Source organism: Sciurus carolinensis, chromosome 17 (genome assembly GCF_902686445.1).
Source record: "Sciurus carolinensis chromosome 17, mSciCar1.2, whole genome shotgun sequence".
Lineage (NCBI taxonomy): Eukaryota > Metazoa > Chordata > Mammalia > Rodentia > Sciuridae > Sciurus > Sciurus carolinensis.
In genome coordinates this window covers 11,873,221-11,888,482 of record NC_062229.1, presented here as the reverse complement: position 1 = coordinate 11,888,482, position 15,262 = coordinate 11,873,221, and the positions used below count along the sequence as shown (strand labels likewise).

The following is a 15,262-nucleotide window of genomic DNA, read 5'->3' as shown; positions in this document are numbered from 1 at the left end:
AGCTCTCAACCAAAGGCAACTACTGTTGTGAAATTAGTGAATAGGTTTGCTCTGCATGTTTCCATGTCAGTATAGATTTTTTAAAAATCAATAAACAGTTTCCTTAACATACCTCAAACGTACCTAAAGATCATGTACCTAGTGCACAACACAATACCTCTTGCCCCTGAGGTGTACTACTTGACATCAGGGTGTGTCTGTCTCTCTGTGAAGTACATACACCCATTTCTTATGCTGTACCTGAGGCACAGCATGATCCGAAGTATCATCATTTAACTTGTAGGCTTATTACTATGAAAATCCTTTCAAAAATTATTTTACCTGTCTCTATTTTACACAAGTGAGGATTACTATAGAATATATGGGTGGGGAATAATTCTTTTATTTTCACAATTGAGGCCTGTTCTGTTACTATAACTCATACACATGTGTTGTCCCAATGAAGAAAATCAGTCCATGTCATATACATCCACTCTTTCTTAGTGTATAATGTCAAAAATGTCCCTGAGGCTCATCTAGTAACAATCCTTCCAAGATAACTAATCAAGAAATTTGGTATTGAACTGGAAATTTTATTTTCATTTGATTCCAATAAAGCAATGTGGCACTGACACCTTTACAAAAACTCTGCAGAAGAAATCAATCAATGTACATGGAACACAAAGCTGGGCAGCCAGCATCAGGAAGCTCTGAATAATGGTTCATAGTGTTATGGCTACCTGCTTCCTCATCCCCACCTTCTGCATCACTTCCATAAACCTTTTGAGGTACTTGGTATTGGCATCAGATCTGCTATTTTGCTGCTGGCATTATTCTCCCTCCTCCACACCAGTTTACAACCCAGACCCTTAACCCGCAAACTTCCTAGCCAGTAATTGGTCCAGATTGTTAGCCCGCGAACCTCCTTAACAGTCATTGGTCCATGTTATTAGCCTGCGGAATTCCACTGCTTAAGAATAGATCCCCTGCCATTTTCTCTCTCTCTCTCTCCTCCTGGATTTCACTCTCTCTCTTGTGCACTCTCTCTCTCTCTCTCTTACCCTGCAGACAAACACTCTGCCTGTCCACTTAGTAAAATCTCTTGCATGAGTTCCCCTGCCCAAGGTGGTTTCTGGGTGCTTTCACTTAGGAAATTGTTTTAAGGGACACATTTCCTTCTATGGTGGATGAGAGTTCATGGGAAGTAGAATAAGAGAGGGTGGACAACAAAACCTCGAGTAAGGTTTCCAGGACCCCACCACAACTAGGTGTGTGAACTCACAGTCCTCACAGCTGAAATTTACACCTGGTTTCCTCCAATGGGGCCACCCAAACTCATGTTCATCCTGATGAGGGAAGACAAGGTTCTTTCTACATCCAAGGTCTTTGTCCATTCAGTGACCATCCCAGCACTTACTGGGTCATGCTGCATCTCTGCTGGGTCATGGTCAAGGGATGCATATCTGATGCCTCTCCCCTGCCTGGTGCTCAGTGAACACCAGCTCCATCCCCAGGGATGCTGTCCATGCAGTCTGAGATGGGAGCTTCTTGATGCAGACAGCCATGGGAGGAGAAGACACAGATACGGAGGCCACTGAACCTGAACCATCACTGAGGGGCTGGAGGCACTGGCTGTTTATTAAGGATATATGACTGGGAGGCTCAATGTACAGGATTCATAATTAGCCAAAATTCTAAGTTATTTCATTCTCTGAGGATTTCATAACATTAATGGGGAATCAGGCAAGGACAAAAGAAATGCCCACAATTTTATTTCACCACTTCCTCTATTGAAGAGGAAGTTCATGTGTATAATTCATCTCTTCCATTTATTTTTTCTAAAGATTCATTTGCTTTTTATTTCCATTTTATTATCATGAATTTTAAATTTAAAACAGTTTGCATTTCTCACCCTTGTCAAGTGCAGAGCTCAGTGGCATTAATCACATTCACTCCATCTTACAACTTTCTCCATCGTCCAACTCCAGGAATTTATCATCTCCAGAAATGAAATATTTTACACTTTTTTAGACACTCCCATCCTTCTTCCCCAATACAAGCTTTAACACCATCCTACCATGAACCTGATGAGAAATTAAAGGCATTAAACTGCAAAAATAACATTACTGAGCAGGTGGGATGGACAGGACTGAGGTTTACTTTGTCATGTTTTCAAACACACCTCAGAGCTTGATGCCACACACAGTGACTTGACTGAACCTGCCTGGGGAGCATTTCTGCTTTCTTCCTCAGGCTGTGGATGAAGGGATTCCGCATTGGGGTGGTCACAATGCCCATGAATTAAGCCACCAAACACTATCTGGGAAAGTGTGATGGAGTCTAACCAAACAATACCCCAGTGCTAGTTCCACAAACTCAACCAACAGCTAGAGGAGTCTTATTACTTCCTACCTGAGGGCAGGGCTCTCTCATAGGGTAACAAATCTACAGTAAGGAAAAGTATCTGCAATGGAAATGCAACCAAATACTCCTGCAACAAATAAACCTTGACCATGTTATCAGAGAAGTTTTCAGGACACACAAAGTTGGGCGTCGAGAAAAGTCAGTGAAGAAATTGGTAATTTACACATCTTTGCAGGAGGTAAAGTGTAAAAAAATCAAATCGTGGTACTAGGATTCCAAAAGGATAAACAGAAGAGACAGAAAATCTAACAAACACAAAGACAAGAGTTCATAATGACCTGGTACTGCAGAAAGTAAAAGATGGGCACAAATTAGCCATAGGCCTTGCAGTCAGAAGCAGATCATCCTCACATCCCCATATGATATGATTCATAATCAGAAAACTTTGTTTTATGTACACTGAATTACTCAATCTCATTAATATAGGTAACTGTGTGTGTTTTAAAATATCCAGATTCTCTGACCTGAGATAAAGGCATATTTAATCAGAATCTGTATGTGAAAGTCTCAGTGGTCCTTTCATACACTAGTATTGAGAATCAATGCCCTGAATATTTCCTTGCACATACAAGGTGCTCCACAAATAGTAACAGTTGCTACTGTCAATAATATCCATCCACCACATATATTAAAATATAACATTTATCTTATTGCATCTAAAACAATATCTCTATACTTAGAATATTCATAAAAACATCTACAAGAACTAATAGTGAAGCTGGGTGTAGTGGTACATGCCTGTAACCCAGTCTCTTGGGAGACTGAGGCAGAAGGATTGTGAGGTGGACACCAGCCTCAGCCAATTAACAAGACCCTGTCTCAAAATAAAAAATAAAAGTGGGGAGGTGCTGGAGATGTGGCTTAGTGATTAAACACCTCTGAGTTCAATCCTTAGTGCCAACAAAAAGAATTAATACTGCATATTGAACTACATGAAATTAAAGCTGAAATTTCATAATCAGAATACATTTCTATATGCCAATTTCTTCCTAACCGTTTTTCATTGTTCTAGGATTTATCATATCCTTCCTTTATGCAAGTAAGTGCTCACTGAATTTTATTCATCTTTTAAGAAGACATTTTTATTCTATTCTAGTCTCATTTTTGGCAAACTCCTGGTTCTGACAAACACTTTTTAGGCAAAAGCTTGCACCCTCACTGACCCCTACTTGACCCAGGTGTGGCCTTAGTGTTCACAGCACCATTCATTCATCTCATTCATTAATGCAGGAGGAAATGTGATGAAAAGAAGGACAGACATAATTAAATAGAAATAAATGTATCCTGCCAACTCTTAAATAAGTCACGAGTTGATTTCCTGAAAGGGATGATGAAACCTATGTACCTCCTGTGACTGATAAGAACAGATCCAGATGGCATTAGTCAAGAACACTGAGACGCAGCTTAGAACAGAGATGAGACAGCAATGGAAGGCCACAGACAGATCAGCAGGCTAGTGGAGATGAATGGGGTAGTCTACAGAAAGTTACAGTCCCTGTGCCTGGAGCAGCAAGAATCTTGATTAGTTCTTCAGCAGCCCAGCACGTCAGCTCCTCATACCTAAAGACTTTCACTCTTAACTTCCCCACACCAGAGGAAAATACTCCCATATACAGTTCCTGTAATTCAGAATCCTGTCAATCCAACGTTGTATGAGTACCTGACGAGAGCAGAGAAAGGAGCAAATGTTAAGGCTAAGTGGAACTCGATATTAAAAACAAAGATAAGGCGATCTCATTGCTGAAATTCAGCAGTGGACAGTTTTAAAATATTAGGAGAACCATAAATAAACAAGCAAATGGAAACCCAGCTGAGTAGAGGAAGAGAGAGGCATCAGAGAGGAGGAGGGGAGAAAGGGGAAGTGTGACAGGGTCCTCCCAGCTTTTTACAGGCCCCCAATGCTGTACTACTGAGGTTTATTTTAAAATGGACATTTCTTTCCTCTTCTCCTTTTCACTCTCCCTAACTTCAGAGATGGCCAGAAGATCTAGGAAATGACTCCTTCCTGAATCAAGGAGTGAATTACAACCCCTCCTGCAAGAAAGCCTTTGAATTACCTCTTTAAAAACCCTGTGTTCCCCTGAGAAGCAGAATCCTGCCTCTGAGACAGGAGTTCCTGTGTTTCTCCTTTGCTAACAAAGCAATCAAATGTTTTCTCTTTCTCAAAACCTTGTCTTTATTATTAAATTAGTATTGGGGATGAGGACTAAGCCTTCAGTAACAGAAGTACTGGGGACTAAAGTGGAAGAAATCGTATTTCATACCTGTGTGATTATGTCAAAATGAACCCCAACATTATGTACAACTATAAGGTACTAATAAAAACAAAATTTAAAAAGATTTTTTTAAATTTTGGGAGACCTATGCCTTGATGCATTAAACAAGAGAGATCATATTTGTTAGGGCAGCTGGCGCAAATATCCACGAGAGACAAAGTTCTGAGTTCAAGCAAAGGTTTATTGACAGAGAGAGTTTCCCAGGCTGCCCCTCTGCAAGTCCCAGCAGCCTGCAGGAAAAACTTCTAAACTATATAGTCATGTACAATGGAGTAGTTAGAAAATAACCGCTCTGGCCTCGTGACTATCACTTGACATCATGCCTGGGTGGGCAGGTGCTGATTTTCAAAATGGAGTTACTTTGGCCTAAAGACCTAACAATGTTATTTCATTACACTGCGGTGGTAAATTTTACAGTTAAAAAGTACAATCACGAATGTCTTAAGTTTAGAAGGGTGATGTTCCTGAGAAAGATGAATGCAAAACCTCCCAATTCACTGCCCCCAACTAGCCCCAATGCATGTTTAAAAACCTTTAGAAATGTCCCCAGTCTGCAAAGGAGACTGAAACAGCTGTGTGGCCCACAGAACAGAATGAAACCTGGGTTAGCCAGGTAAGAGGAATGATCTTGTGGTGAAAGCTAGGTCCTGTCCCCAGTACCAATTAAATAATCAGGACATGGTTTTGAGAAAAAGGAAAAAGAAGTTGCATTGCTTGTTACAATCTCATTTTATGGAATCTATTCTCTGGTTCCCCCAAGCCAGCACTGGGCCAAAGGAAAGGTTCCTAAGGTCCACAATTCCTACAATGGGAAAGGAAAACCGGGAGGCAGTCAAGCAGCCATTCTAGTATTCTGAGATGCTTTCCAGGAAGCCCACTGTGTTCCGACTTTATGGGGGAGTCTTGGGAGTAAGAGCAGAATAGTCTACCTGCAGTCAGGTATATCACTGCATTTCTGTAGAGGTTAGAGGCTAGACACAATCAACCACAGAGTGCAGACATTGCTCATCCCAGACTCAACACAAAACCCCAGTATCTTAGCCATGCAGGGAGGTAAGCTTCAATTATGAGGTAAGCTTCAATCATGCATTTTTCTGGAGTATAACCTGTGGACCAATCTGTCCTAAAGAAGCCAGGCTGCAGCTCTGCCCAACTGCAGAGCCCAACTACTGGTGCTACCTGGCCTGGGAATGCACTCTGCATCCCCACCCCATCAGAGGTCATTGTGCCCACTAGAGAGCAGTCAGTGGTCACATGGACTTGAAGAGCAGACATCAACCTCAGCAGACCACAGAGCAAAGACAACAGCCCAGGCAAGGAGAAACTGACAGCACGGTAGGAGTTAGAAATGAGCAGTGAAATGTGAAACAATAACAGAAAGGTCATAGGTTATTTTTTTTTAATTGCCTTCAATGAGCAATGAAGTAACTTGCATGAAAACAACTGAGACTAAACATGTGGAAACAAAAGGAGTTCACTGAAAAATACATCAGGAAAGAAAGATGAGGCTGGAGCTTGGGGCTTATTGTAGAGCACTTGCCCAGCACTTGTTTGATCCTCAGCATCACATTAAAATAAATAAATGAAGGTATTGTGACCATGGGCAACTGAAAACATTTAAAAAATATAAATAAAAAAAGGAATATAGATCAAGGGACTAACTCCTGGCAGTGTCTACTGAAGTGGATGAAAAGTTAGGATTTAAGACCCCAGGTTTCTCAATGTACTTCAGAGTGGAATTTCATGAATAGCACAGGTGCACTAAGATTAAGTCTGCCTGGCCATTGACCCCAGCATGCACATTAACACAAGCTGGACTTGTAGAAGAAGCCCACACTGTATAGGATGGTTAGCATGACAGTTCCAGAGAGGACCCCCTAGAGTCCAAACCTCTAAGATGGAGGGGGAGTTGCACAGCTACTTACTAAAGACTACTGAAGGCAGACCCCAGATCTCCTGGTAAACAGCAGGCAGCAATAAATGTGGAAATAGCACTGTTTCCTATGTCACTCTCTGCTTGGAGACTAAGGCTTGAGCCTTAGTTTACTTTCACTCATAATAAAATTGTCTTGCTTGGCTTTTTTGTCGGACTCCACATTTTCTTTCATGAGAACACAGAACTGAGGTTTGCAGGTTTTGTTCCTCCTGTGACACTAGGAACAACAGCACCTGGCCCTTCTACATTCACAGGCTAGACTAATATAATAAGATCCCTGCCTGCCAAAGAAGCTCTGTGAAGACTGAAGGAGATGGTTATGTAAGTATGAAGACTACAATGACTGAGCTTTGAAAAATAATAGTGTTAGCACAAAAAAGCTGGGCAGGATGCAGACCTCAGGAATCATCTCATCTGTTTATTTCACATAGAAACAGGGGGTCAGGGATGAAATAGCATTGTGGAACCCACTATCCTGGTGGAAAATGAGCCTATGAACAAAGAAAGGAACTGGGTTTATATAGGTTATTTTGAGGGGTGGTCTAGTGAACATATCAGTTTTCTTGGTCTCTCAGGAATTTGAGGTCTGTTCCATCAGTGAAAGTGTCAGTTTGAGGGCTTGGGATTTGACCTATTGGACAAGGGTCTGAAGATGGCAGCTGGAGAGGATCTGCTTTTGAGGGAATTAATGCCCTCTAGGGACTGTCACTTTAGGGTGATGAAACACTTCCTCCCCCATCTGTAGTCTGCATCTGGAGAACCTTTGTCTTGTGACTTTGAAATCAAACTAAAGGAAAAAAATCCTTGGAGGAAATAAATTTGACTTATATAGACACACAATTGACCACAATTTTTTCACTCTGCTTTCTTCTTTGTACCCCAAGGGAGTTAAACTGCTTGGAGATTAAAAATAAAATAGACCAATTTATTTAATTAGTTGTTCAGAGAATCAAATCTAGACATTTAAGAAACTGTGAACTTGCCCCTGTTGCCATTCCCATGAACTTCTCTGATCTCAGCCTCTGTGAGAACACACGTGAGTTTCCTGAGCACAGATGGTGGTGAAGAGAAAGCCTCAGTGACAACCACTGGAGAGAGACTCTGTGTCTCAGCGGAGTTGGAGAAACAGGAAAAGAGGAGAGAATGTGGGTCCTGGGCTTTGCCACCAGAATAATGAGAAGGGGAGGTTCCCATATTTCTTTACTCTGTGAAGGTGAAGTCCCCGCACATTGAAGGAGATTCAGTGTCCACTGAGATGTGTCTCTCCCACCTATTCTGTTTCCTTCTCTCACTCTGGGTTCTACAGCAGTCCTCCAATAAGAGCTGTATTCTGGTGAGTCCCAATTTGTGACCCCTCTCCTGTAAACTGTGGCCTGTCACATTTCCCTTATCCAATTATTTATTCATTAACTCCTCACCAAAGACCTATCATGCACAGGGTATTGTTTACTTTGTTCCAAGTCAGATTGGAGTTTTCTTTTATATTCCCTGTTTTTCCTGGCAGATGGTTTTGATTAGTTCTATATTTTATAGTTATCATATCATCTTACTGTGCACAGTGGCATCTACCAGTAATGAAATAATTTCTGACACCAGTTTCTTTTTATTAATCTTTCCCACATTTTCCATCTTTTTGTCCAGAGAAACATGGAAGGGTAAGGCTTGGAGGAGGCTGTTTTGGCATGTTCATGAATTCAACACAAGTGATCTAGTGTTTCATGTAGCATTAATGTGGTTGGAAACATCCATTATTTAATGGGTTAGGAAAATGTCCTTGGTTTCTTTGTTCACTGACAAACTCAGCCCTGGATTCTAATCACATAAATGCATGTTAAATTTTGTAAAGTACAATTGATCTCTTGCTTTTATGTTTTCATTCTTCTTCATTGACCTATGAATTGTGTTCATAAATATTCTTATGCTATGCAGGCTTCCATCTGTTGTTTGGTATGCCTTGTTCACCATGTGTTTTTTTTTTAAATGGTCTTTGTGCATTTTGTGTAACTTTGCTAGTTTGGTCTGTACGTAGGCATATGACACTCTGAAGGCTTCTTGTGTTGGACATTTCTGTCTTGATGTCTATTATACAACCAACAATCTGTATTTGTTCAGCACTTGCAATGTGACTGGCACCATGCAAGTCCCTGGAAAGGCAAATGATGAAACAAAAGTGTCACACCAGGGCCACAAAAGAACCTGAATTAACGCCTGTGATGGGGACTGAGTCTGAGGAAGCTTCACTAGGGGTCTCCCACTCTCCATCCTTCCTGATCCTCCTCCTGCTCTCCCTCATATCAGACTCTCAAATCTCCTCCAACACCAAATAATTCAGAGAAGGTTCTCCCTCCCACTTTCAAAGCCTAAATTGGTTCTCAATGAGCCTTACCTTTCTGTAATTAATTAACAATTCGTAATTATTCATAATATTGACCCTTTTCGGTCCTGGTGAATTCAATCAAGTATTAGTGAATCTTTATTTTGCCTTTTAATTTTTAATAATATGATTCTATTTATATTATCTTTGAAAATTATCATCAGTTCCATCCTTTATGCATTGTGACTGTGAATTCTGCAGCTTTTCACACAGTGCACACCCCACAAGGGCATGGTCACGTGAACACACACGCACATGGCTCAGATCTTGTTTAGTGATGTTCCTTTGTCCCCTTTCCTGTGCAGTCCACATGCTTTCACCTCTTTGTAGACAAGTTCACTGCATGTGCATTCACTGAAAAATGGAGTCATAGAAATCCTCATTAATTGGAAACACTCTTTGGAGTCAAAAGAGGTAACAAACCAGTTGTATTTATAATGATCAGAATTCCATCCACGTTAAAGGGAATCTTGATGGAATGATAATTCTGAAAGACAGATTTATTGGGAATGTTAAGAACAAAAGCTCACATTTATGTAATGCTCATTGCATGTCAAGAGCCACAGGAGACCAATTTTTTCATACCATTTAATTTCAGGCTTCTACGATACCATAGAGTGAGTATCTACTGCTTCTACTGTAGAGGTGAACACTTCACATTTAAGAGTTTGAATAACTTTCTCAAGGACACAAATATGATATATCTGTGGACCCAAATTGTGTTGCAGAAATCTGACCAAGGAAGCCAATTCTTAATCTCAGCTCTAAACTGTGCTTTGGGAGAAATTACATTAAAGGATACTACTAATAATAATTATAACAATAATAATGACAAGAGTTATCATTTTTTTTACTCTTACTGTCAACAGAGGCAGTTTTCAATCTTATAAAAATGAAGCAATAAAAATTGCATCTTTAAAAATTAAAAAATAAAATATTGACAGTTACCTTTCACATCACTAAAAAGTATCTAGCCACAGAAAAAAATACTGCTTGTGTTAAAAATCCATTTTAAACTGTATTTTAGAGGTTTTACAATGAAGAAATTGGAGATAAGGAAAATAGGTGGCATATCTTTATTCTGGAATAGTAATGTCAAATAAAAATTAGTTTATATCTATAAATCCAAATATGAGAAATTGATGACACAAAAAGTGAAAAAAAATTGTGCTACCTTAAAGGAAATGTGGATGAATATAGACATTTAAAAGCAAAATGGGCTACCACTTGACTGAGGGAAATGGACATTTTCAGGATCAAATAGAGGTGAAGGATATTGATCCAGGATGATGTTATAAAGGGTAACTGCCTGAGGTGCCAGGTGACTATTTTTTGGACATGTTTTTCATCCTTTTTCAGCAGATACACCAGCTGCATGGAAGTAGAAAACCACACAATACTATCACAGTTCTTCCTCCTGGGCATTTCAGAGGATCCAGAACTGCTGCCCTGTCCTCTTTGGACAGTTCCTGTCCATGTACCTGGTCACAGTGCTTGGGAAGCTGCTCATCATCCTGGCTGTCAGCTCCAACTCCCACCTCCACATCCCCATTTACTTCTTCCTCTCCAACTTGTCCTTGATTGACATCGGCTTCACATCTACCATAATCCCAAAGATGCTGGTGAACATTCATGCAAATAGCAAAGAGATTTCCTACTTAGAATGCCTCACTCAAGTATATTTTTTCATGATGTTTGTTGGAATGGAAAATATGCTACTGACCATAATGGCATATGACCGGTTTGTGGCCATCTGCTGCCCCCTGAAATATACGGTCATCATGAACTCCCAGCTCTGTGTCCTCCTGGTTTTGATGTCGTGGATCATCATGTTCTGGTTCTCCCTGATTCTTATTCTCCTGGTGAAGCAACTGACCTTCACCACAGGCACTGAAATCCCTCACTTCTTCTGTGAGGTGGCTCTGCTTCTCAAGGTGGCCTGGTCTGATGCCCTCATTGGTATCATCTTTTGTATGTTTCAACTGCCCTGCTGGTGGTATTTCCTGTTGCTGGGATCCTCTACTCCTACTCTCAGATTGTCTCTTCCTTAATGAAGATGTCCTCCTCTGTGAGAAAGTATAAAGCATTTTCCACCTGTGGGTCCCAACTCTGTGTGGTATCCTTATTCTATGGAACAGGCCTTAGGGTATACCTCAGTTCTGCTGTGGTCCATTCTCCACAGAGAAGCACAATTGCCTCAGTGTTGTACACTATGGTCACCCCCCTGCTGAACCCCTTCATCTACAGCCTGAGGAACAAAGATGTGAACGGGGCCCTTGGGAGACTCCTCAGAACAACATCTTGTCTTTGATAGTTCACTCAGCTCAGAAGTCAGGAGATGTTTTATTCCCTGAGGCAAATGCTCTGAATTTTAATTTCTGGCTTTTTTCCTCCTCTAAATGACATGTGTAATTTTTGTATTCCCAAAACATGTACAAGCTCATGAAAAAAATACTCAACAGTATTGGTGAGGAAAATGTAAATCAAAGCCACAATGAGATGCAACTCCACACCCAATAATAAAAAAGACAGACAATAACAAGTGCGAGCAAGGACACAGAGAATTAGAACTTTCAGAGCAATCCATTGGGAATGTAAAATGGTGTAACCACTTTGGGAACAGAATTTTTAGTTCCTCAAATAGTTCATCACATAGTTATCATATGAGTCAGTAATTCAAATCCTAGGTATATACCCATGACAACTGAAAACATTCACACCGAAAACTCAACAAAAATGTCCATTGTACCATTATTCATAACTTCTCAAATCTAGGAAAACCAAAATATCCATCAACTGATGATGAGTGGATAAGTTAATGTGATATATCCATATATCCACATCATAAAAATGAATGACATATTCATAGATGCCAAAATAGAGATGAGTCTTGATGACATTATGTTAGATGATAGAAGCCACACAAATATAGACCATGTATTAGATGATGCCATTCTGGAGTTAGGTAATAGTGATGGCTGCACAGCCACGTTAATATGTTCAAAAGTACTTCATTTTATACTTCAATGAGTGAATTTGGGGTTGTGTGAATTCTATTTAAGAAATAATTCAAAAATTAAAGTAACATACTTGTCAAAAGAAAATTCCATTTCATAAAGTCGTAGTCACTGCCCTTCTGCTCCTGAATTCATAGTCAATGAAGTAAATCTGTCAGTACCTAAATGAATGAAAACTCAATGTCTGTCTTTAATATTTGTAAATCCATTTAATTAATCAGGTCAATGAGGGAGAAATTTCTTTTCTATGACAACAAACTGATATTATTCTAATTTTTGCAATTCAGATTTATGTCTCTGAGGCTCTATAACTCCGTTGGTAGAGTGCTTGCTTTGCATGCACAAGGCCCTGCGTTCAATCCTCAGTACACCAAAAAAAAAAAAAAAAAAAAAGACTCAGATTCATGTCTCAAGGAGAACTTCTTATTTTATTACCATACTACTTTTTTGTGCTTTGGGATTATATGCACTGGTTTTGTTTTGTAATATAGATAAGAATTCATTTCTAGATTTTTGTAGAAATGATATATGTTGCTATTGTGTAAAGTGCTGATCTTTATACAGTTGTTGGTAACTTTCAACTCCTTCAAATATTCCAAAGTTTCCAACAAGCATACAGTAAGGGGTTAAGTAGGGTTACAGTCATCTTGTGAGTATAAATCCCACACTTTTTCTATTATTTGCATTCCCTATCATAATCAAGCCATCTCATGTGGTCACAGGAAGGATTTAGGTCCTTTTTGGATGATGGCAAGAGGCCTCCCTCAGTTCCTCACTGAGGAGCCCTGTGGACAGCTCATAAAACTGCAGGTGGCTTCTGTTGATGTAAGCAAATAGGTGAGAGAGCAGCACAGGGCCAGGCCAACCCCACTATGAAGACATTGGTTTCAAAGCACCCCAAGAGAATGGAAAAGTCCCTCTGCTTTCCAGTCTGGCCCCCACCCATCAAGACTTACAGCCTGCTGGCAAATCTCCCTATACATCAACAGGCAGGTGGACACACCTACTTCTCCTCTGCACTGGGTATCCGTACAAACTCAGCAATAGTTGAGTCGGCTCTGAGACCTGGAGTCAAAAATATATACCTTGGCTCTCTTCTGGCCACAGGGTCTCACCACAGACTCACCATAAACTGAAATCATTCTGTTCTCAAATATGGCAAGTGCACCAGGGACTTCTGATGTCAGCTCACAAAGGAAGTGCTCCTCCTACTGCTGAATATATCACAAAGCTTTGCACATGTGTGTGTTGTCACCTAGTGAAGTCATTAACTAAGTTACCTTTGCCCAGTCATTTGTTTTTTGACATGAAATGTTAGAAATTTATTCATTATTATTCATTATTATTAAGCACCAGCTTAATACTGCAGAAAATTTCAAATCACCCTTCAACAACTCACCCCCACACCCCCAAATTCTTGATCAAGAGCTTTTCAAGTAAAGACATTCTCTCTTCTCTCTTCTGTATATTAACTTTATGAAATAAAGAAAAGGATTGTATACATCTTGCTGTAAAATGTTGTCCACGGCGCTGGAGACAGGGGCTGCCCAGGCTCCCTTCATTGACCAGGTCCTGAAAGACCCTTGTTCAAGAACTGTCTCTTCACAAAGCAAGTCCACCACTTGCTGGGTTTATCATTCTGAGGATCAAAACTTTCTCACAAAGTCTCAGTCCAGTCTCATGACTTAGCTGCTGTAGGCAGGTTGGCATGCCTTCATCTTCCTGTTTGTTTGCAGGTTTTGCATAAATTGCATTTAGGGGAAAACCAGTCTCTCCAGGAATGGGAAAATTAGTGATTCCCAGGGTATACATTTCTTTCTCACCTTGGCTTTTGGAGTTGCACTTTTGGAGTTTTTTACACACTCAGAAATGCAGAGGGTGATACACATAAAAGTTCTATCGGCTTCATTCTTAATTTCATAGTTTTTAAAGAATACATTGTCTTTGAAGTAATAGAAGGTTTCATCTACATTATCTGTATCTTTTGTCTCTCTGGGGGCAGGTCCTTTGAACTGACTTCTGGTAGGTAACAGGGCCATGTTTCCAATGAGTTTGGTGTCAGGGTCCATGAGAGAAGAGTGGTAGGCTCGCATCCTCGTGTCGCCATGGTTTGGACCCAGATGAGCACCCAGTCATTTTGAAGCTGATAACACCAGTTGATCAGGAATTATGATTCTTGGAAACTACCCACATTCCACCCATGAGGACCTTGTGATTCAGAGAGATAAATTTAGACATTGATTCATAATTGATTTTTATAATAAAACTTGAATATATATACCATTAATTGGACATGGAATTAAAAGTGCTATTTATTTGTGTGGATAAATGTCAGAAATAAATTTTTCAGGACTATGTAACTAAACAGCATGCATATGGACCTGAATTGTATAGCTAGATGCTTGGTATTGAGAACTTTTAATACAAATGGGTGGTATTGAATTTTTAATATTAAACTGCATTCATTTCATAGTGGATAGATGGGATCAGACATTAGGAGTCCCACCATAGTGTAGTGTAAAGGACATGATGGATGAAACCTCAAAGAGCTGTTTGTGCAGTAAAAGAATCATTTCCTTTCTACCTTTTCTAATTTTCCAACACACGATGAATGTCCTTAATGAAAACAGAAAGACCCTAACTTTGGTCTTTCTTGGATTTGCATGCTACATTTCTACCCTCACATTTTTTTATCCTTTATTATTCATAGATCATTTCAAATCCAACCCTCCTTCTATGATTCCTTATCTTGAAAATACCACTTAAGAAATCTAGGTCTTTTATATAGTCCTGATAAAACCCAAACCTTAAATTTAATTTCTAAGAAGTTTTTCCCTTCAGTGAAGGAAGAGGTTATTGGACATGTGAAAGTTGAATTGTCTTTGCTTTGCCTTGTAGGACAATGAATAATTTCTCCAATGCACATGAAAGCTAGAACCAGTGCAAAAGGCAAGCAGAACTCTTTCCTTTCTAAAGCCCTGAAGTCTAGCAGAGCAATGGCAGAGATAAGGCACATCTGTACATTGCAGATTGTGAAATGGATCATTCACTATCTGCATCATTCAAGTTTCTCATGAGAAAAGGAAACAATGGAATATTCATCTGAGTCACCAGATAGATGAAGAGATTAGTAGAAAGGTGATAGAAGATAGACATACAAACTACATGTGGGATAATGTTTGCCCTGACTGTGGTAGATTTTGAGTGTATAAATACATTATGTCTATTACCTGTTCTTGATCTGGTATATTTGTAT

At 39.8% G+C, this 15,262-nt stretch overlaps 2 pseudogenes; one reads left to right on the top strand and one right to left on the bottom strand.

The window, feature by feature from the left end:
• The first annotated feature begins 10,680 nt into the window (after positions 1-10,680).
• LOC124968052 (olfactory receptor 7D4-like) lies at positions 10,681-11,300 on the top strand (annotated as a pseudogene).
• Positions 11,301-13,564: 2,264 nt separating this feature from the next.
• LOC124969461 (actin-related protein 2/3 complex subunit 3-like) lies at positions 13,565-14,099 on the bottom strand (annotated as a pseudogene).
• Between the last annotated feature and the right edge of the window lie 1,163 nt (positions 14,100-15,262).